This window comes from Amyelois transitella, chromosome 11, assembly GCF_032362555.1.
Source record: "Amyelois transitella isolate CPQ chromosome 11, ilAmyTran1.1, whole genome shotgun sequence".
NCBI classification, from domain to species: Eukaryota; Metazoa; Arthropoda; class Insecta; order Lepidoptera; family Pyralidae; genus Amyelois; species Amyelois transitella.
Genome location: NC_083514.1, coordinates 9,630,100 through 9,654,869, shown reverse-complemented (window position 1 = coordinate 9,654,869; position 24,770 = coordinate 9,630,100). Strand labels below are relative to the sequence as shown.

Sequence of the window (24,770 nt, the reverse complement as noted above, 5' to 3'; positions counted from 1 at the left end):
GATATGAAATTGACGCGTACACCTTAGCTATTCTGTGGCGGCTTTAAGCCAGCCAACTAAACCGACTTACATGAATTAATAACGATAACCACTCACGACGTCTGCGCCGGATGTCGGGCGCACAATTAATGTGTCTGCTAGACGGATGTGTCGTGCGAAATTCTAGACAGAATGCAAAGGAAAAGTACTAAATTATATTGTTATTTATCTTGTAAGTGCATAACAACTTATCCACTTAAGTAGTTAAATATTTAGTGTCCCAAAAACACCTGTCTCGAATTTCATTTGGACGAATACTAAATGCATGCAAAGCTCTTTGATATAACATCCTATCCTTTCCATCTAATATAATATTTTAAAGTTTTAAGGATGTGTGATTAAGTGATGTGTGTTTGTTAATTATTCACGGCAAATGGTATACGGGTATAATATAACCCAGAATAAAATAATAAGTATTTTTAAACCTGAAATTTCCACGGCAGTGGCAAGAATCTGGTTGCAGCTAGTACAAATCGCGCCTCATTCACCAGCTCAAACCGGGTTTCGGTTTTCCGAAACTTCTGAGTCTCTCAAGTTTTCGTTCTTCTCCAAAAGAAAGAAAAATCTACTTACCTATTATTTTTTAAGAAGTTAAAGCGTGGATTTATTTTGACTGCAAAGGGTGCCGCGCTAAACGTAACAGTACCTACCTGATATCTTGTTTAGCAATCTCTGCCGGCGTTTTCATATGCATTTTCACTATTTTCAGCCTGTGGCGCAAGTCGCAAGCGTACTACGACGTTATTAACTAATTATACCTAACGGGGTAGACAGAAACTGTGTTTACCAAGTGGTTTCCCACATATTAGTTGCTAATGTAATGTTGATATATATTATATTCTGGTTAATTTTTGACATAATTAATAATTTTTTTTTCTTCTTGCAGGTAAGTAACCTTTTAGAGGAAAATAGGATAAGATAATTGATGTAAAGGTAAGTACTCCAAATATGATGAACACTTTTTGATTATATATTTTCCTTTATGTTTTGGTTGACTGGAAGTTATCCCAATTGGGTTAAGTTGTCTGTTTTGTTATTTGTTATATTTCTTTTTATGCGCAATTAAGAGTTTACAAACAAACAAACGTATGTGGGCTTAAAGTAAATATCAATTATTGTTTATAACTTTTTTTAAAACTAAGGAATGAAACTTTTTTTAAATCATGAAAATTTTGAATTATAAAATTTAGATTAAGCATCCATAATTTTTAAATTTGAAGATAATTTTCCAATTGATAATTTACCGCCAATTCTTATAATTTGTGCTGAACAATTTACTGCAAGTCTATACAGTCCTTGACATATAACTGTTAAATTGTCATACCAACTCAAGGTGAACTCTATTTGCCGCCTACTACAGGGTCGATTTTACAATGACCGTTCATTGTTTGAGATAGGGCGGCAGTAATAACACACTATTGTAAACCTAAGTACAAATCATTCATGAAATGTGTTCAGCCGAACGATTTACAATTTTTTTATACAATTTTCAACTCTATGATAACTTTGATAAGGTCGTATTATTATAGGTGTTTGTATATTTGTATTCGTAACATGTAAATGCCGCATTTCAAGGTATTTTCATTTATGCTATATTTAAATTTTTATTTAACGATGTGTTCAATGATAGTGTGCAATACAAAAAATTTGTGAAACCGGTGTTAGACTTAGATTAAAGAATAAACTAGGAAATGTCGACTCAATCCGTTCGTCGCTATAGGTTTTTTAACATAGGTAACCTTACCCTAGTTTTGTTGACCTAGGCCTAACAAAGATACATATATAGACAAGTATTATCGGAATCAAATCACTATTTACGAATATGGTAAAGTACACTTTGAATCCTTCAGAAATGAATAGAAATTTTCTTGCTACCGTTTTTAAACATTCCTTGTCTCCCATTAGAATCTTATTCAGTCTACACTCCATTTAGAAAACTAACCAACGATCTCCAAAGGTCCCCCGCGCCAACAGAAAATATATTGCTTTTCTGCATCGGCGTAGGAACGTGACTTTGGCGCGAAATTTTTACACCGTCATTTTATTACGAGCGTTAAAAAGTCCTTCGCATAAAAAAATATGATCAACCTGTATTTTACTCGCTTTGTTCGCCAGGATATCATTTTAAATTATTTACTACACAATTATTTTGTTTACGACGATTTGTTGGCCGCCTTTTATGTTAACGTATCCTACTCTATGCTTAATCTCACCCTTCGACACTAAACACGCTTTTGTCATTTCTATTGTTCTTAATTTTAAAGTAAACAGAATTTGAAGTTATTCATTTTTTGTTTACGACTTTTCACCAGATGAAAAAAGGAACAGAGACCAAGCTTTGTCAAATCACAATCTACAAATTAATGTATATGTGTGCCAAAAAAAATTATAAGGATATATTTTTTATATTTTGGTTGCAATTTAAATACGAATAAACAATTCACCACGCATGTTGCAGATAATAATCTGTAAACCCATTGACAAAGCACGTTGCGAATAATTTACTGTTAAATATAATGCACTTTTAGAGATATAAAGAATAATGTTAACAAAATTCGATTGTTTTAAATCACGCCTTCCCATGACAAATCAAATCCAACGAAACATATCTTTAGTGTTTGCAGAGAAATTATTGAAAGACAAGATTGTTCGGACTTTTCTTCAGTAAATTCCTTTGTAATCCACTTCAGCATCTGCATTCGTTTTGGTCGCAACCACAATGAATAAATAAACCTGATTTTATACCTCCATGCCGCATAAAGTATTCAGTTTGGCCAGCTTTTTGGCAACGTACAGTACAGTTACTATCTAGTACATGTGTGTACCACACATAATTTCCACTGATTTGATACAATGTTTCGGAGAAAAATCCTCTTTATGTAGGCATGCACATTTGGCACGAAATAGCAGAGTTGTCGCTTTAGTGCAGCGTGCGTTTCGAATTTTAAAACATTTTTGGTATGGCTTATGTTTTCAAAATACCAAAAAAGATCGTATCACAAAGAATATAGTATTAGTATGGACTGAATAAAAAAAAGCACATCGTTATTAATTCTTTCCCACTTTTCACCTGTTTCTCTTCACGCTAAACCTACTGTTTAAACTCCTTTCAAACAAACTACTATAATTTTAGCACTTATAACCTAGAATAAAATGAATCTTATATAATGAATCCTTAAACGTTTTGCAAAATTTACGTGTCTAGAACTACTTAATTATCACGTCACAAAACCCCGCTCATAAATAACGTGTTGTTCAAAAGTCCGTCTTCAGATAGCAAAACTGTAAGTCAGTGGGTGTTTCTCATACATAATAAATTCAAGCAACCACTTAACCGTTGGAAATCAGTGATTAATCATCGTCGACAATAGTCATGCAAATGTGTCTGTCCATCTTTACGGCCTACTCGCTGTTCTTTAGATTTCCCTTTATTTTTGAGTGGGACAAATGTTTTTTTTTTAGCCCAGGTGAGAAAGCGTAAAGCTTCACGGATTTTTAAGTATTGTTTGTTTTATGGATGAATAGAGAATTAATACTGGTGAGTTTAAGTGAGGAACTGGGTAATCAAGCGGGGGAAATCATTGTCACAACTGGGAAGTTGTAATAGTACATCACACTTATTGTAATGTTGATAATATAGTTCTCGTCTCTTAAATATATTTGTGCTTTTAATCATAACAAAGTATTTATAATTAAAAAGGTTTATAATTCTTAACATTTCTTTGCACTTTGAAAAAATATCCAACAGCAACAATTGAAGCCATTGGGCCAAAACTCAGATGTATTTCGTGTTTCATGATTAAAATTTACTATTACCAGATTTCCAATAAAAATATATCATTGTCTATGAATGAACAGTTAAAACACGTACATTTTATAACAAAATTATTTTGAATTGTTTATTTTTAAAATCAAATAAGAATCTATTGAATAGTTTCTATAGTCGATAACGCCACCCAGACAGACGATGAACAAAAAATTAATGAATATTCAGTATTATTTAGGCCCATGGCGCTATGTTCATGCAAAGGCGAAATGTTGTAAAAAATCCGTTAAACTATTAGTGATTCCCGTTTATGGCGACAATGGAAGGGATTTTTTTCCAATATTGTACATCATTTGTCACTTGATTTCTTACTGAGGGGCAAAACAGGAATTCGAATGGCGGGATAAGTCGCGAAGTAACAGGCTGAAGCGTTTTGTTTTTAATTATGTTCAGTAATGAAAATTTTGCTGTTTAATTTTCCAAAGTGCTGGGTTACTTTATGTTTTTTACTTTTCTTTATTATATATATTATTTATATGTATATTTTTTATGATAAGCTCACCCATGATATGTAAATGCTATGAGATTAGTAATAACTCGAGTGGCTGTTAATTCATCCCATGGAGCAAATCTCAAAACTGTGGATAAAATAAGATTACAATTATTTAAAAAGTATTCATTTTCTTACACAATCAGTTACCTCATTGCCTTTTCACTTACACCACACCGCCTAACCATACCACACCGCACCTTTAAGTAGTGGATTTAGCGACCATTATGTTTAACATGATTAATGTCATATGCAATCCGCAATTTGTATAAGTTCGCCACGCGTGAAAACCAAACAAGTGACTATTGTATGTTGTACATTACAGTCACACATTTTTACGTCACGTGTGACTAATGGTTGCATTTTTAATGATCCCTTTAAGACTGGTAGAGCGTGCACGCACAATAGATAATGTATTGAAATCCCAGACAAATTGGTGCTGCCCTTGTTGACGGCGCTTATGATTTTCATGAATATATTTATCTGAGTGGTATATCTGTTTGTTTACATTGTTTTATCAGCCTTTTATCTCTATGTTAACTGTTTTAACTGCCGATTGGGATATTCTCCCCGAATAGTTGTTTTGTTTAGATTATACCACGAACTGAACTCAAAATCTGTCTATCAATAAAGGAAGCAAATTTGAATCAAATTAAATTTAGTTTATTTATTCATTTATTGAGAAATAGTTCTGTTTAAACTTGTAGGCTACATAATTCTCTTTATATTTCCGGCCCAGACAGCTGGAGAAGAAACAATCGCTATACAACAAACTTTGACTTTAAAATCTTCTCATACGTCTATTAATGGTACATAGGTGGGTGTGTAACAGTCATACGTTACATTTACAACTACAAGTTTATACTCCGGAGACATTAATACGCCATTTCGCTTTCATCTCCTCAGGGCTGTCAGGCATTGGAAAAAATCGGTTATAGGCTTTTTATTAATTACCTATCTCTCATTTTTTGTTGTTCCCAGTTAGGCCCTCTGCGATAGTTCTTCACGGTTTGAAGTCCGCTTACCTACATTTGCTTGCCTGTCCAAAATTGACAATGTCCGGTCTGTCCAACATTTGTTTTCTGTCGAGAAAATCACTACAGATATATGCTGTCCTGGTTACATCTTAACCTTTCTGGTGAAGAGTCCGGCTGTGCCATAATACCGGATTGGGTAAGCCAGGCTTTGATGATTGTTGACATGCCAACAGGCACTCTCTTCTGATTTCCTTAACCTTTGCACGGTAGCCTCGCCATATTGTTGTATGATAGCTATAGCGACGTATCAACCCTATCACCGCTGTATATCAAGAAAACGGGCCAGGTTTGTGGAGTAAGCATTGGTTAAAAATAAATCTGGTACTAAGCAACGGTCAGCTTGTTCACACGCACAAATCATAAACATTCCTCAGCGTTCCGATTTTCAAAAGTAAATTCTTGGTACTGACGCATAGTTTACGCACAGAGTAGATTTAGCGGAAGCGATGTTGTAACTGTTTGCAATTCGCAACTAGATTTGGTTTGGTTTACCTGGGTTAAACAAAATTTCCGTATAAATTAAAAAAAAACGTCAATAGGTATAGGTAATATCACATAATTAACTACATTCTTACGAAATATCATCAAAATCGGTTTATCCAACGGTTAAGTCGCGATAGTTTCTATAGTGATAGCATTAAAGTATAAACATGGATAAGCAGGTGTTGTAATCAATTAAAGCAGATATCTCTCAGCTCGCTGTTCATTGCTAGGCGTTTTAAGCATGATGCAACTGTAGTTTATATATATGAATGTTAAAATAAGTAAGGCATGACAGATCAAATGATGAAAATTGAGTGCCTGTATTTTTAATCGTCACATGATTGTATCAAGCTTGGGCTCCTTATTTTAACCTACTCTATACAATAGAGTAAAAACTGTTTTTCCTGGCATTGGTCTAGTTTATAGTTCAGTAAAAATAGTCGCTTTTCGGGCGAAGGTTGAACGAAATCTTTTGTTGATGTACCACAATGCATTGGTATTACACTAATAGCATTGTGTTACTGTGTTTCGTATAGTGATAGTATGTTTACAATTGAAATAGAAAATAATACGTGGGTAGTATCCACGTATTATTTTCTATTTCAATTGTCATGAGCAGTAAAGAGAGAGTTTATTAAACATGTCCTCAATTATAAAAAACCATACATACATCGATTGATGCTATACGGGTTAGGTTCCCCTGCAAAGGTTGCGGAGGTCAGATGGGAGTCGTTTCGTGTAAAAACTTGACTCGCCCAATGCAGGATCAGGTCAAGAGCTCCGGGCTCCTTTCCAGAGTAGTTGATGCAACCGGGACTAACTCCAACAGGAATAAGAACATACAACTCGCTACTATCTCTGTATACTCCTTTTGCTTCATACCCCTTCATCAATCTTCACATACCAGACGTGGTAGGAACCCTAGCTAGGTATTTAAATTTACCTACTTCATATTGACATTCGGTTAATAGTTACCATATAAGATGATATTCGGAGAGCTTACTTAAAGCATTCAATTATTGCCAATTTTCACACGATTCGTAACTTATCCCTTTTCGGGTATTCGTCCTTCGAGCACTTGCACTTCTATACCGTTCACCTCTTAAATACAAGTAGCATTTTGAGAATTGTATCTAAATTTGGTTTGACACGTTAATAAGATAAATAAATAGAAATTCGTGATGGCATTTTCAATTAAAATAAAATCTTTTGATTAAGTAGCGATGGGAGTTATTTAATACTCTTCAGGTGGTAATTTCAGTGTGCAATCTGAAGAGTTTTTAACAGTGCTATGATTTCAAAGATAATTATTTAAATAGAACATCAATCAACAACAATCACAACAAAAAATGGAGGCAAAATATTTTTTTGGCGTATGTGTGTTTGTAACGCGATATATCTAATCTGTGTAATTTGTCCCGTTTAATTAGTATTTATTTAAATTTCGAACAGTTGGTCTGATTTTGATGAAATTTAAAATGCATGTGTTCAAACTTCTATCAATGAAACATTCAACCTCTTTGTGTTTCTGCTTGTGTTTGTTGCTACCCAAGTGCTGGCCAGTTGTAAAAACGATATTTCATTTTTTTATTTGATGGAATGTTGGTTTTCATTTTTCTCCATTAATTTCAAGCACCGACCCACTTTCAACAGTTAAGTACGAAACAGTATGTAATGTCTGTCATAGAATTTTTAAGTTTGTGGGGCATCGAAATCAGTAAAGTAGTTTTATACTTAGATATTCACAATTTTGTAATTATTGAAAATGTTCGCGAGGTCTTAATTCGCGGCGAACAATTAGTATTATTAATTAGTGCATTCAAGTAATAAAGACACATAGATCGAAAACTAACACGCGATGGCGTGTATCGTGTATAGCACATTGATAATTTAAAATTGAATACAAAAACAATAATGTAATATGCTAACCTTTATCGCATTTCAAATCTGTTTTGTTGCCCCGACATCACCCCAGCAAGTCGGCAAATTATAAACAGCCCACATAATGGCCAGTTGCAATTTTTGTTATAATAGGGGATGTGATGTGACTCACCTAATTATGCCTTACCACCAAAATAATCTTTAATGGCGTCGAAATTGGACTAAATTAACAGTTGCATTGTTGATTGTTATCATATCACGTATAACTAAGTACTTACTGGAAATTGAAACGAATTTCGGTATGTCATACAACGAATAACTAATGTTCAGTTCAGTTGGACTGCTAATTTTACGCTAGACTACAGAAAATTAATTTATCATCATCTTTTTGCCGCAAGGCTTATGACTATTAACGACCTTTGATTGGGTAAGTCAGGTGTTTACACGAAGTGAATTACGTCTTACCTTCGCAACCTTTGCAGGGGAATCTAATCTATACTAGATCATGATTTCACATCTAGTTGCACACTAATGTGCAGATTTAATAGTAAGTACGTAATAGGTTTACCTCAGAAACGAAATATGCCTTTCTGTATGTCTCGAAATTTTTTATCTGGTGTATTTGGTTGTATGTATAGCGCATCCCCTATTTAAGGTCCCTTGGATTTAAGGTGATCTGAGCGAGAAGAGTAATATTTGATTCATACTGTATTTAGATTTTGGTCCAGATCAGCACGAATCCCCCCATTTTCAATTTCAAACAAAAACTAGACAGACATAGACCAGTGTAGAACATCTATTTAAGTTTCAAGACAGCCTATGCTTCTGTTTATCTATTTTCGTTCAAATATCGAACGGATTCAATGATGTGCAATAAAACTATTTTGTATTGTAAGAACCCATCTGCCCAAAACGTGCCCACGCCGACCCACTCCTGGCTTATGTGGGGTGTGAAACAACGGGGTCCGATTTCTTGGTCGCGTGGCACATGCGGGCAGCCAAATAATGCCGTGTATTAATGACTTAATATCTATGCCGTCATCCGAAATGGTCCCGTATACGCACGCCCGAGGGGGGTGGTCAGTTTTTTTTTTTTCCAAATTGACAGTAACATTTACTCGATTGGGGTGAATCAGTATTTCGTGTGGAACTAAACGCCCGCATCGAGTGTTTTGATTTTTAGGAGGTTTATGCGTTTTTAAATATTGTAAATGTTTATTATGAATTATCGGCCGTAGACTTAGTGTTAAACGTGTTCTTTAGTGTTTGAGCTTTTTGCACCCCCGCTGATAAATTCAAATTCAAATTCAAATTTTTTTCAAATTCAAAATTTTTATTCATTATTATAGGATATTATTATATCGCTTAATAATTGTCGTATGGTTTAACAACTTGGTTGACGTCAAATAAATTACTTAAAAACTAAGTTTACTGCCGCTTCCAAGGCGTCAGTGCAGAAGAAGCGGTAACAAACTGCACTGCAGCATTTTCATCAACAACGTCAACTTCACAATATTAAATTATACTTAGAATAGAATGTGGACGGGAGAATACATTGTTCACGGGAGATTTATATATTTATGAGATTTAATATTGAAAAAAGAAAAATATATATATACTACTCTGTCAAGAAAGTAGCGGGAAAAGATCAATAATACACAAACTGTTTGTTATTCATCCAAATTTATTTTATCACCTTCAAAATATGCTCCTTTAGAAACGATATACTTACGCCAACGAATAATCCAATCATCAAAACATTTTTTAAACGCTGTTTCCGGAATTGAGGTCAGTTCTCGCCGCGAATTCTCTTTTATGTCTTCTACCGATTGAAAACGGGTGCCACGAAGTGGTAATTTGAGTTTAGGAAAAAGAAAAAAGTCGGCTGGAGCCATATCTGGTGAATATGGTGGTTGCTCGATGGTATTTGTTGAGTGTTTGGTTAAAAATTCGTTCACAATGATGGCCTTGTGCGAAGGTGCATTATCATGGTGCAAAATCCAAGAATTTTCTTTCCACAAATCTGGCCTTTTTCGTCGGATTTGCTCTCTTAAACGCCGCATAACACTCAAATAATATTCCTTATTTACCGTTTGACCTTCCGGCAAGAATTCCGAGTGCACAACACCGCGATAGTCAAAGAAAACAGTCAACATGACTTTGACTTTTGAACGACTTTGGCGTGGTTTTTTCGGTTTCGGTTCAGTTGGAAGGCGCCACTCCGAAGCTTGTTGACTAGTTTGCATGTCAAACTCGTAAACCCACGTCTCGTCACCAGTAACAATGCGTTTCATGAATGTTGGGTCGGAATTGAGTCGTTCTAGCATGTCCTCAGCGACTCTCATGCGATTGAGTTTTTGAAAAAAATTCAGGTCTTTTGGGACTAGCCGAGCGGCAACATGTTTCATACCCAAATTATTAGTTAAAATGGTACGGATCGACTCGTGAGATACAGAAAGTTCGGTGGCTATCTCTCTCAAAGTTGAATGAGGATTTTCAGTCACTATTTCCTTCACTTTTGCGATGTTAACTTCAGTTGCAGACGTTGATGGCCTACCAGAGCGAGGCAAATCTTCCATCACATCTCGACCGCTTTTGAACGCTTTGTACCACTCATAAGCACGAGTTTTTGATAAAGTCGATTCACCGTAAGCCTTCTGTAACATTTTCAGTGACTCCGAACACGATATTCCATTGGCAATGCAAAATTTAAGACAAACTCTTTGTTCGATGTTTTTATCCATTATGAAATTAGCAATACACACTAGATATGATATAACTAAAAATAGCACTGTATTTAATGTAAACAACAGATGCAACTCAAACTCCGCGCCAAAATGGAAAACAGTTGTGCCAATCTAACAACAACAAAAAAAACAAAAATTTGAATTTGGAACCATAAATAAATAATCCATTCCCGATACTTTTCTGACTGAATGTATATATTATGGATTGCCAATTTTAAAAAGATTTATGTACAGAGTGTACTGAAATTTTGATTTAAGTTCAAATTAAACTACAATTAATTACGAGGTTCCTGTGCCAAGCTCGAGCCAGATGTTTTTATCATTAAGGTAATCATCAGTCCTATAATAAGCCTTCCCACAAAGTACTTTCTTTACATACTCTTTGAATTTTCGGTTGGGCATATCAAGAACAGACTCCGGCAACCTATTATAAAATCGTATACAGTTCCCCATAAATGATTTACTGACTTTGCTAAGCCTATGAAACGAGTATGGTTCAGGGCCTGGGAACCGATTTCCGACAATTTAATCTCCAATTTGGCTGATCTTTGTTCCCGATCCTCAGTTTAAATTTTTTTCCTTCCCTTAGCTCAGCTTCTATGTTTTTAGGCCAATGTAAAAAATATACTCAAATAAAATTACAAAAAATATCTACGTTCATAAATAAAGTATTTTATAGTAATCCAGCATCATTTTACGAGCTAATAATGTGCGGTTTGTCAACACGCAGCTCGCATACGAATGCGGTACTAAAACATTTCGACATAATTTCTAATATGATAACATCTCGGATGTTGTGAGAGTATGCGTTCTGCATTTTACATTTTAAGTACAAAGTTGTATATAACGAGCTGGTATTCAGAGTTTGTTCATTGAATTAAACTTAGCCAAATTTTTGACGACTGCGCGTAGCTTGTCGCTATAGGCTTTGTCTACACCGTAAGGGATAAATATGGGATAAGTATGCATGTGTGTGTGTGTGTGTGCATCAGCAAGTTAATAACGTTATCAAATCTTCCATTGTCTATTATCAGTGATATTAACATTGTGAAATTATTTTGCGGATTTTACAGGCACCGGTTATTTCACATCATTCAATCTGTGGTTGCTTACTTTCCAAGTGACAGATAACAAATAATTTTTTTTAAATCGTACAAAAATCCTTATCGCTATATCGAGTTCTCGACGCCAACATACGCCAAAATCCTCCCACAACATTCCATTGAACAAAAACCTCCTAAACCGGAAACTTATAATACCGTCTAGTGTCAACATGGTCCTTCTGCGAAACTGCAATTAGGAGATGAATGTCAAAAACGAAAAAAGTATGCCACCATCGAATGTGGGGTCCTATTTTTGAATGTCTACTAGATTCCAATTAAACTCGATCGGATTTCATTCGATGTCGGAACATAAATTACTCGCTTTAAGCGAAACGGCGAATTTAATAATAGCAACCCTTGATAACTGGTTCAATAGCGCCGGTTTGTTTGATTTATTTATTAGTGGAATGGAAATACGAAATTAAATTTCGATATTCATAGGCACAATTGACGCGATTTTGAAGTTTTATTTACAATGTCGAACAACGTCGAGATGGCTGTTCGTTTTTAAGGTTATCGGTCGTAGATTAACGAAGTAATTTGTAATCTAAATTGAAAAAATACCTACATCCCGGATTCAACCTCAAACATTCTGGAGAGGAGTGCTGATTCTGTCGCTCACGGTAAGTAACTTCATTTTCACTCATTGTATGTTAGTATTAATTTATTTACCTACGTTACCTACTTAGAAAAAAAATATGGCATCGTATTCGAAACAATGCCCCGTGAAACGAGTACGCTTTTTAAATCTGTCACCTTAATCACTGGACCACCGGCGCTTACAGATTTTGCAAAAAAAAATTATGCTTGACCTTAATGAAGTGGTAATTTTTTTTAATAAATAAATAATTTCCGTCTTATAGCGTCGCACACTCGGTCGTGTGTGACGAAGACAAACGATGACGGATCACGCGCAGTATCGGTCGATGGCTTTGTTTCGTACGATAAGCGATGGGAGGTCGCTCGCTGGCGACAAGACGCCGCTTGCGTCAGGTTTGAGAATAGTTACTATTAAAAATGCCCTAGACTAATTTTGTCTGAATATTAATTACAATTACGATACCTAACATGTATAAAATCAGGCTTTCCCGGATAAGTAAGTAGATACAGACTACATCTGTCCACCTACCACGATTCCTGCATATTTAAGTATTTCGTTACATCCATATTCGCAGCTCATTTTATTTATTGTCACATTTACATTTTGTAAAGTACAATAGGCGGACTTCATTCTAAAAGCATTATATACCTAACAGTCTATCATACAATAAAATACAAGTCTTTAATCATACAAGCTGGCCGGTTTACTCTTGACCTAATCTTTCGCCAGGACTTCCTTGATTTGTTTCTTCAATCCTTCCCCTTTCAACATTTCTGTTCACACTCTCCTAGTCATATTTTCTTAAGCAAAATTTATTTATTTATAGAATAGAATAGAATAGATTTATTTTCAAAATTGGATACAAGGTATCACTTATTGACGTCACATAACTTAAATCTAATTATAACTACTACCGCTTCCAAACCGCATTATATGGAAGACCATCATTTATATGGAAGACCATCAACCGTTCACAATAAACTATGTATATGTATATGTATGTGAAACAAACGTTCAATTACAGGTCCTCACTAATACAAAACAGTAATACAATAAAAAAGATACATAAATCTCTAAAAATTCAACAATAACTATTTATAAAGAATTTAAAAGAATGGAATTAAAAAGAACATACTTTCATTCAAAATCTTTACTCCTTACCAAATAGCATTTCCTTTTCTATTGCTGTTAATATATCTTTTACATACATCACAATACAAGAACAACTAAAACTCATGTATGGGTGGTAACATCGCTTAGATCTCACAATTCTAGACCACAATATGTACTTCAATGTGCTTACAAATGCGATAGAGTGATTTTATTGAGTAAACAAAACGTGTTTCGGGGTATAATTACAATTCCTATACACACAAAACAAGTTAATGTTTCGCAATATTGTCAATATTCGTCCGCTCGTAGTTATTTATTTTTTTACAATTTACGTACTTACACAGAAAACATATATACGAATTATGAAGACAAGAAATTGTACAAAGATTCAATCCGAATTATATAAAATTCTCGTGTCACAATATTTGTTCCCGTACGGCTTAACCGATTCTCATGAAATTTTGTGAGCATATTGAGTAGGTCTGAGAATCGGCACATAAAATTTATTTTCATACCCAAATGCAATGCAAAATAACGTTTGCCGCGACAGGTAGTATATATGTATACATAACAGTCTTTAAATATAATTCGTGGTTCTTATCGTACTTCATGTGGCGGACCCAGGGCCCCGCAACACGTCTGTGGAGGGTGCAACCGGAAACATACAGAGATGAGAGAGAGTTCTTAACCTACTTCACTTCCGTAATATCCATATTTTTGTAATTTCTGAACGTTTTATTTTCTTGAGAAATTAAAATGTAATTTCGCACACATACCTATACAATACAAGAGAATTTCAGAAAATCTTGAAAACCATTTCGAAAATCGTCAAAATTTCGCGAGATAAGTCGTTGATGGATTTAAATGATTTTTCGAAAGTTCCACGTGATAAATGATTATGTTGAAATCCTCGTGGCAAATTGATACGTGCCAATTATTCTTTTTTTCAGGATTAATAATGAGAAATGTAGGGAAGATAAACTCAACAAGTTTATTATATGATTCAAAATGTAGAAGGAATAGATGAGTAAGCCATTTACGTATTTACATATTAGACGATACTTAATTTTTCATAATTTAACTTACCCCTCTGTTCGTCTCTTAATTTTTTACGCAAGTAAATACTCTTTTGGGTTTTTGTAATTACAAAGCTTCTGTACATAAGACGAATTACATTATTCAGTGGGCTGTCAAGATCATGTTTATTAAAATTTCTCGTCGGCCGAGATGAGAAGTTAATATTTTCATGCTACCCTCATTGCCTTAATAAGATATTTAAACAAAAATATCATTTTCTACTGAACACCGAACACTGAGCTCCGAAAGCTATCAATTAAGAGTTAAATTAAGAGTATAGCAACCTGAATCTTACTCGTAATTTTCATAATTAAATTATGCAACTGAACGTGGTCTTCGAGACTATTGGCTCTATCTACATACAGTACCAACTTTCTTTTTTGGAATCCGAACTTTGAGAGCAAGTTATGCGTGTTTCTCTTAAAATCCTTCACCAAGATCGTGGCTAAAGGGTAAAGTAAGAATGTTGACATAAAAATATCTTTGTCATTGCTACAAGGCTTCGGCCAAATTATTAAATAAATATATACGGGACTAATTACACTGATTGAGTTAGCCTCGAAGTATGTTTGAGACTTGTGTTACGAGATACTAACTCAACGATACTATATTTTATAATAAATACTTATATAGATAAACATTTAAGACCCAGGCCAATCAGAAAAAGTTCTTTTCTCATCATGCCCTGACCGGGATTCGAATCCGGGACCTCCGGTATCACAGAGAAGCGTACTACCGCTGCGCCAAAGAGGCCGTCACACACCATCGCCACATAGATGCGTAATTGCGAACCACATCCAACAAAGCAAATTGTCATATAACAAATTCCTATATATCGGACCCGTTGGTATGCGAACGATTAACATAAGAAACCATTCATCAATACTCGTACTCGAATACTTCATATTTTTTATATTTTCGATGTCGCACAAAGTGTACATTGTAATATTATGTATAAGTAATGTTGAAGCGAACATTGAACGCACATAATCCGTCCCCGAGCAGACTAAACGAGCGGGCCGCGTTATGAGGGCGCTAGCAATGTCACTTCTATTCGCCTTTGCCCGGGAGAGGTAAACAAACTGCGTTCCCGTTTCCATTGACCCCCTTTTTTAGGCAAGGAAAGGGCGGAGGTATGATGTTATGTAACATGGATATAAAATTAGATTTAGGAGCTAAGTTAAAGTTTGATGATGTTAACATAACTTAAGTATAATTAAATCCACTATTGCTTCCAAAGCGCAATACCTATAGAAGAAGCTGCGGAACAAACTACACTGCAGCCTTTTTTGCTGGATGGCAATTTACAAATATATATATTTACACACAAGAGTATAATAATATTTCCCGTTCACGCGGGAATTTGGGAACATACTTTGTATAAATTTCTAATTCTAGCCCCAGCGTTTAAGCTGTGTGTTTATATGTCAGTCGATCAGTCAGTCAGTGTCTTCTTTTAAATATGTATAGAAAGCTTTTTCAAGTTAAAAATAGAATAATTGGTACTCAGGTTTGTATAAATTGCGTAAAAGGGCACCGCAATGTCACTTAAAGGTCACTTATAAGTAACCATCTTTGCCCCAGTGAGCAAAAGAATGTTCCTATTTGAGAACTAACCACTAATATTTTGTAACATCAATATCTATCTATAGCATCCCTTTGTTAAATCAAAAAGGGCTAACTAAAAAAGTGTAATGGAAACCCTCTCTACACACAGCACGCATAAATGGACTGCGGTTTGATGCCGAAACAGATAATTAAAATGTCTTCGTTACGTGTTAGTCTTAAGGCATAGACTAAAATACAGTCTATAATTTCTTAGAACAATCTAGGGCCGACCTGTTTCTAGGTAGAGTTTGAAGGTGACTTTGCTTTTGTATGTCGGATTAATTCCGAATTTTCGTTATCGAGTTAGCTGGAAACATTTTCTAGAGAATGTTATAACTTTAAGTCTTTCACTTCCCTTTGAGATTATCTCTAAAGGTGGGTGGATATGGACATTCTCTATTCAAAAATTATAGTTAAAGTTAGGCAATATAATATTTTTTTGTAATATAATAATATAATAATTTTAATTGCAGTTTTAACATTTTTGATTGATAATCCATTAGCGTAAAATTATAACCTTACTCGCTGTGCCCGCGACTTCGCCGCGTTTAATAATAGTTTTTTTGGCCATCATTGAAGCCCTCAAAGATGAATAATTTTCCCCGTTTTTTTTTTTCACTTTTTCCTTTATTTATTTGTTCCTTATAGTTGCAGCGTGATGTTATAAAGCCTTCCTTGATAAATGGTCTATTCAACGCAAAAATAATTTTTCAATTCGAACCAGTAGTTTCTGAGATTAGCGCGTCAAAACAACCAAACTCATCAGCTTTATAATATTAGTATAGATTTGCCAAATTCTACGTTAACAGCCACATTAATTGCCACTTCTACACATTCCAATGTCCATTTCAATAACTTGCACTGTCATAAAATAGGCATTGTCGCGGTAAATGTGCGAGCTCAGGAGTCTGGGAAACGGCAGGAAACCACAGAAACAATTTACCAGTTTTTGTTCTCTATTTGTTGTGCATTTGACTGCGGCCAGATGGATCCCATTACAGTATCGAATGGCTCGCGTGTTTGATGAAAAGTGCAAATGTTTAGGAGTTTTACGCTGCTTCATTATTTTTTATATTGTCGATATGGTGTTGTAAATGTGCACTGGAAATTTCCGTTTGGTGTATTGTTCCGATTTTATGTTTTTAGAACGTAAGTTTTAATTTTTTGTATCATGGTTTTACTAGCAGACTGGTGTTTGAATAGGGCGTGAAACATGTTATTTATAATTACCATTTGAATCCTTAAACGTTAGTTTACTCTCATCTTTGAGGTATTCTATAGATAATAAAATTTTCCCACCATGATTACATTCTGCATAAAAATAGCAGAATATTATGGTGACAGTCATCATGTGCATAATTAGCGTTTTGATTTCTCATAAACCTTCAATACCAGTTTATAGTTTTTAACTATCAGCTGACAGCTTAAAGTATCCTTTAAAGAAGACTCACTCTTCTCGTCCAGAAAAAATGCCGTACAAAAATATACAGGAGGGGTTTTTTTAAACGTAGATATTTTTTCACCGTGTCACCATTTAGACGGATCGCTGCACTTGCCCGAATTAGACTGCAGTGGGTTCAACGAACTGTTTAGTATCTTTGTTTGTTCACGTTCGTTCCCTTATCAGCTACAAGGCAAATACTAAACGTAACCACGATTTGCATTAAATGTAGATTTCTGATAACTTGATTAAGTGTGTGTATGTGTGTGTACTCGTGAAATAACAATTCATACTTGCCTTTTTGTTTGTTTTTAACCTTTGACCGTGACGATGTTTAAGTCTCTCTCTGTATATCTGTAGTATCATCAATCAATCCTCCTTTTTTACTTCTCTGGAGAGGAGCTTAGGGTCAAACTAAAACTACTACTAATCCTGGATTGGAAGTTATGATTTTACATGAAGCGGCGCCGTTCTTCTTGGCTTCATTCGAAATCTCTTTAGTTCTGTATTGTAGCCGAATAGTAACCCGAATATTTTCTCATAAAGACCTTATATTTCTTGTTTTTGATCATTGATATCGACACGATGAAGAAGGAAAAAATCTAACATTGTCCTTTCTCCCTGTTATTCGACACGCCTGTTCTTTGGATGACCTACACCACATTAGAAATTAAAGACAATCCTTCAATCAACATCCAGCTCCGCCTACCGACGTCATCGTCAGTGACTATGCCAAATTAGAAAAGAATATTGGCAGCTATTAACAGGTCAAAGAGCTAAACAACAGGGTGTTTCAATATGGATAGATAGATACATACATACATACATAAAATCACGCCTCTTTCCCGGAGGGGTAGGCAGAGACTACCTCTTTCCACTATAAATATAGATAGTTATAATACCCTTTATTGCTCGTAAAATTATAATCATACATGTATGTTAAGTTAATGTACAAATGGCGGCCTTATCGCATTATGCAATCTATTCTAGAAGCCAGTTGAACATTTTGAAAAATAGCTATATAATAAATATATGTCAATTTAAGACGATTGGGCCGGGTGGTTCTCGTCTCTGCTAACCCCTCGAAAAAGGTGCGATTTTACATATGAATGTTCATTTGAACGAAAATCAGATCTAGTGGAACCATAACAAAGCCTAGATCCTATGATACGATTTGGAAAAGAAAGCATCAATTATACGGACCTGTTTTGAAAGCGAACCGTCATGAATGATTCAATTGCTCGATGTCGGGACCACATCGCGTCACATCGATCGGGTCTACACGCTTGTTTACAAGACACAGTCGCATATCGTTGACCTTAGGGTAGCTGCACAAGTAGATTATCGTGACATAACCCTTTTTGTCGAACAAGGTCAAACAGATTGTGAATTGTGAGAGGTGTACGCTTTTGTAGGTTTCAAAGATTGAAATTTTGAGATTTGATCTTGCGGGTGGATGATTTGCAAGAATTTTGTTTATTAACTCTCTCTCTCTCATTTATGCGTATCCTCAGTTGGACTTACCTCATTATTTCTGGGGTCTGCAAGTTGTTTATAACTACTACAAACAACAGTAATAACTTTATAAAGGCGAGAGTGGATGTTAAAGAATTCAAAGGCACTTATGATATTATTTTGTCGTCATCATTAACGGCTTGATACAGATATTCCTAAACATACATTTATTTTCAGTCAATAATCGACATTTGACTCTTAAGATTTCGTTATCTGTAGTAGGCAAATTAGAATTCAATACCCAAAAATATACAAAGTACAGATCTTCTCGTGGACACATACACATACATACATACATACAATCACGTCTATATCCCTAGCGGGGTAGACAGAGCCTACAGTCTTGTAAAGACTGATAGGCCACGTTCAGCTATTTGGCTTTAAGATAGGATTGAGATTCAAATAGTGACAGGTTGCTAGCCCATCGCCTAAAAGAAGAATCCCAAGTTTATAAGCCTACCCCTTAGTCGGCTTTTACGACATCCATGGGAAAGAGATGGAGTGGTCCTATTCTTTTTTGTATTGGTGCCGGAAACCACACGGCACTTCTCGTGGACACTACTTGGAATTCTTTGGCAACACCATTCGCCTTTAAAAAGAGTGATATCGCAAAAATTTCCATGGTCCCGTTTGAAAAGTTGTTAGTATTCCGTGCGTCATTGGGGCGAATATTTTGACCACCAGATGATCGAATTTTACATAAACGTGGGTGTCACGGTATTCTGGAATTAGTTACGGGGACATTTTGTAAATATTTATGATGTATCAATTCTGCTGTCACCTTGTGAAAGAATCTTGTTCATTGTTAGTCCTGGCGTGCACTTGAATTGTTTTCAGCTCTTAAATTGTTGAATTGAAACTTGAGAATCGGGATATAGTTAAGGAGTAAAATGAAATAGGATAGAACTCAAATTTAATGTTTTAAATAATTTTTTTTAGAGCATTGAAGTTGCTCTGACGAAATTCACTCAGATTACATTGCGAGTACCTTCTTATTGAGTTTTTAAATTTCCTTAGGGTAGCTGCGCAAGTATTTTAACTTTCGTAGCACAGAATCTGAAAATGTAGCCATCAATGTGACATCCAGTAACAAAATATAATTGGACAACAATTCGAAAGACAATAAACCCATCAAAACTATAACAAAAGCAATTTACTCACCAATTAGAAACGCCAAGGGTACGTAACGTGCCACCGAAATTAGATTTGGTTAATTTCGCCACTCCTTTTTGAACGTCTGTAGTCCCAATGCTAATTCCAGCCACGCAAGCTTGCCAAAACAATTTTTGTCTAGTATTCTGAGAACTGAAGTTCGTAGAACTCACCTTGCTAGCGACCTTTGGATAGGTTTTTCAACTTTGTAAACACTTTTAGGTTCGGGTTGATCCGACGAAATTGCCGTGTAGATTGATGAAAGTTTTACGCCGCAGGTTGAAATAGGTAAAAGCAATGTATCACACTTTTGACCCGGCCAAGTTAGTAGCGTTTTATGGTCTATGTAAGTAGCTAACGTGCAGGATTCCATGTATTATGGTAGTCCCAGATTTGTTTGACTTGTCACGTCATTTCTTATAATTGAGATTCAGATATGGACATGGACAGGTTGCTAGCCTATCGTCTATAGAACCCCATGTTTATAAGCCTTTGCATTGATTTATCATATGTACTTTGAAATTGGTTTCTCTTTTGTTTTGTGTGTGAATTATTGGTTTTTCCACCTGAAACTCAAAAACCCTGGCATTCCGTAAAGAGTATAGACTCGTATGCGACAATCCCTAATAATTGGCCATGCACCACACGTACCCACCAAATAAATAAAATTCCCTCTAAAAATATAAATTGCAATGTTTGCGTGTTTCGGTCCCAATGCGGCGCCGAAATCGAGTCGCGTAGCAAAAAGTCGCATCCAGCCCGCATTGCACCATATTTGCAGGAATCACGCCGCTTCTCCTATAGGGATAGGTATAGAGTGGCTTTTTAACCGACTTTAAAAAGGTAGAATGTCAATTCGACACAAATTAATGTTTACAAACTTTTGGGATTTGATAAGCTCCACATATGTGCGTCCCAAGTTGCAATCTCAGCTTTTTGTTTCGGGGTTTGGTATCCTATACAAAAAAATTTGAGCACAATCCTTACTTGGAGAACCTCATATAATGCTAAGTTTAAATGCTACTGTTTTTGCGTCCAGTTTCGGCTAACCGTAGATCTTTAAAAAAAAAACTTTCTTATATTAAGACACGTTGTAACACCAGTATGGACTGTAACAAAACACGGAAGATAATATATTAGTACCTACTTATTTTTCTTGTAAGGTAAACTCTAGTCAGGGGCTAGCCACACATGAAAAAGTGGTCTCCAGTCCGCAATGCAGCTTGCACCAGGAATGCAGGTTCGTGTCGGCCATTACTGAAATTATCAGCCATGTCCGAATGTACTTTTGTAACGCGACTACGCTGTGGAATTGGAAGTGGGTTTTCCATAGATTTACTCGTATTTAGATATTTCTTCTGTCTCTGTGTTCACTGTGTTGGGTATATTAGTAAAAAATGTGTGTATTATCTATTTCAATTGTGCTTTATTTTTTCTTTTTATATAGATAAAGATATAAGATACGAGTTGATTTAATGCAATATGTAATTTAATTTGAGCGACATGGAAGTAATTTACAAAAACAATTGTATGATGTGTGCGTTGAAGTTAAAAGATTTATGACTTAGGCTTCCGCTGAAGTGGATTTTCGAAATTTCCCACTGGTTAGCGGAGCCTTGGCTAATTTTAATATCTATTAAATTTATTTCCCATGGATGTCGCAAAAGGCGACTAAGGGATAGGCTTACAAACTTGGCATTCTTTTCTAGCTAGGGCTAGCAACCTGTCACTATTTGAATCTCAATTCTATCATTAAGCCAAATAGCTGAACGTGGCCATTCAGTCTTTTCAAGGCTGTTGGCTCTGTCTACCCTGCAAGGGATATAGACGTGACCATATGTATGTATGTATGTAGGACATTAAATATTTGTGTTGGCTTTGCTTAAGTGCCAGGTGTATTTCTGTTTTGTTGGTTTAAATTCGCGGTATTTTTTTTTTGTATGAAAGAAACAATTTGGGCTTCCTATATTTTTAACGCTAATGCTTAATTCGACTTAATAAGCTAGCTTCATGATGTTGTCTATACTTTCAACTTTTGATGTGGACTATAACAAGCGCGATTGGAACATCCGAGTTCATTGCTCCCACCAGTTTTGATATAGATTAACTATTTTTTTTTATTTTCTTAGCGGCCGGCGACGCCAGACGATAGCTCCGATAGCATCAACTCGAGTCAAGTTCAAAATAACTATTAGTAATGCAGTAATAATTATGTTAATTAGTAATAGGATTAATTTCAACTCTTAATTGAATTACAAGGCTCTCGGTTGAGTTTATTTGTTTTTTGTATGTTAAATTTAAAACGATCTGTTGTTAAAGTTGTTTACTTATTTTAGGTGAAGAAAATGTTGTAAACGTTCTTGTCAAAAGAGCGTCATAGAAATTTACACTAATTGTCGCCTCAAAAATTACTGTAACCACTGTGTGTGTCGGTAAGTTACAGTTACTATAAAATAATAGAAATGGGTCTCCCATACACCAAGGATGGAAGAAATAAATGAATTTTATGCTGAATACAATTACGATGCATGAAAGCGAGTACTGGCATTCAAGAGTAAAAAGTTTGTGAATCACTGATTCTCGTTGGAGAAAAAGAAAAAAACAATGAGCGTCTTTAAGAATATTATAAAAAGATTTCTTCAGTGTCCATAAAGCACGATTCGTAGTACCTGGTGGGCTGTACTTTGTGAAAAAAAAATACGTTAATTATAATAATATATTTAATTTTAATTGTATAATATGCGATGATATAACATAAACGTGTAAATTAACAACGTCATAATCACGGCCACGGGTGTGAAACGAAACTCGTAAACTTTTGTTGGGAAACCAAAAAAAAAAAGTGAATTTAATTAAGATATCACGACCCAGCCGTTGTGATGTCTAATTACGTACATTGGCCGTGTCACACATGACGGAAAATCTATGTTCCGAGACCTGAATTATGGACAGTCCGCGCGGAGAAAGTGTATAATATTATGTTACTCGCCTGAAAATTTCCGTCGCAGAATCTGGGCGTCTCTTAGTCTTAGATCACATGAAGAATTAACTACTAACTATATAGGGATAGGCTTACAAACTTGGGATTCTTTTTTAGGCGATGGGCTAGCAACCTGTCACTTTTTTAATCTCAATTCTATCATTAAGCCAAATAGCTGAACGTGGCCATTCAGTTTTTTCAAGATTGTTGGCTCTGTCTACCCCGCAAAGGATATAAACGTGACCATATGCATGCAAAGAATTAACATGCCAAATTTCTAATTTCTATACCCAGCGGTTTGGACTGTGTATTGACGTGACTGAGTAAGTGGATGTGTGCTTAGTTGCGCGCCCGCAAAATCATGTGAGTCATTGTTGCCTCGGTAATTTCGGAGTCTTTCTTGGTGCACCTCTGGATCTCTTGAAGAACCTACATGCCACATCTAAAATCTCTACAGACCCTGTGGTTCAGGTTTTCCTTTGATATGTCAAGGCGTTAGACAATCAAAAACTTATAAGTTAGAACAAAATAGAGACTTATACAAGGCCGAAGTCTGTATCTTTAGTCTTGAGGTCCTCTTAGATATATAGATAGATACATACATACATATAGTCCCGTCTATATCCTTTGTGAGGTAGTCAGAGCCAACAGTCTCGAAAAGACTGTAAGGCCACGTTCAGTTGTATGGCTTCATGAAGGAATTGAGATTAAAATAGTGACAGACACAGTTTATTAGCTTATCCCTAAGTCGCCTTTTACGGCATTCATGGAAAATATGGAATGGTTCTATTCTAAAGGGCCGGAAACGACACGGCAATATAATCACTCTTTTTTTTTTACGGGGTAGACCTAGTCAATGGTCTCGAAAAGACTAAAGGAGCATATTTTGTTAGCCATTGCAAGTGATTTGTTTCTTTTATAACTATGTACAATTTTCTTGTTACTGTGTAAATTTCTATGCAATAAAGATATTACAAACAAAGAAACTAAAGGATATTACTTTATTTAAGTATAAGTTTTATATGTACTATTAATATATGAGTATACTTTCCTCTTAAATATATATTCTGCGCTCATAGTAACACTTTTGTTCCAGGTCTGGGTTCAACACTGATAACTTCTGATAACAAGTGAGTGCCAATTTTTTTTTTGCACAGATTCAGTTGCCACGGTGATACCGACTCCTTATCTGACCGTGATAACGGGCTTAATGTGCGTTATCAGCGTGATGAATTGCGTTGCCATAATTTTATTATATACTTACTAGTTACGTAACGTACGTCCTTTACAGTTAATTTTTTTTTTGTATAGTGATAATATGTAGATGTAAGCTCGCGGCTCAGCGAACGGAGAATAAATTTTGTTCCTAAGGGAAAATCAGAATATTCTCCTTTAGTGCACTAGATCTCGAGACACTAGAATTCTACATGCCAAATTTCTAGACACGGCGGTCTGGGCTGCGCGTTGATAAGTTTGTCAGTTAAACAGTCAGTCAGTGTCCTCTTTTATTTTTATATTGATTTTACGGTGTTCTTACGTTGAGAGAAAATGTTGAAAGAAAATTCACATTCAGTCTAATTATTGTGTAACTAAAACCATGATCCAATTTGAGTAAGTCTGCTGCAAGTTTGGAGAGGTCAGACGGAAATTGCGGTAAAAACTTGACTTTATCTCACT

At 35.4% G+C, this 24,770-nt stretch overlaps 1 long non-coding RNA gene across 1 annotated transcript in view; it reads left to right on the top strand.

The window, feature by feature from the left end:
* The window catches only part of LOC106139932 (uncharacterized), a 132,901-nt gene that overhangs the window by 38,153 nt on the left and 69,978 nt on the right, over positions 1 to 24,770 (top strand). The window contains exon 3 of the long non-coding RNA XR_009657066.1: positions 24,190 to 24,223. This is a non-coding gene — a long non-coding RNA (uncharacterized LOC106139932). The remainder of the gene's footprint in view (positions 1 to 24,189; positions 24,224 to 24,770) is intronic.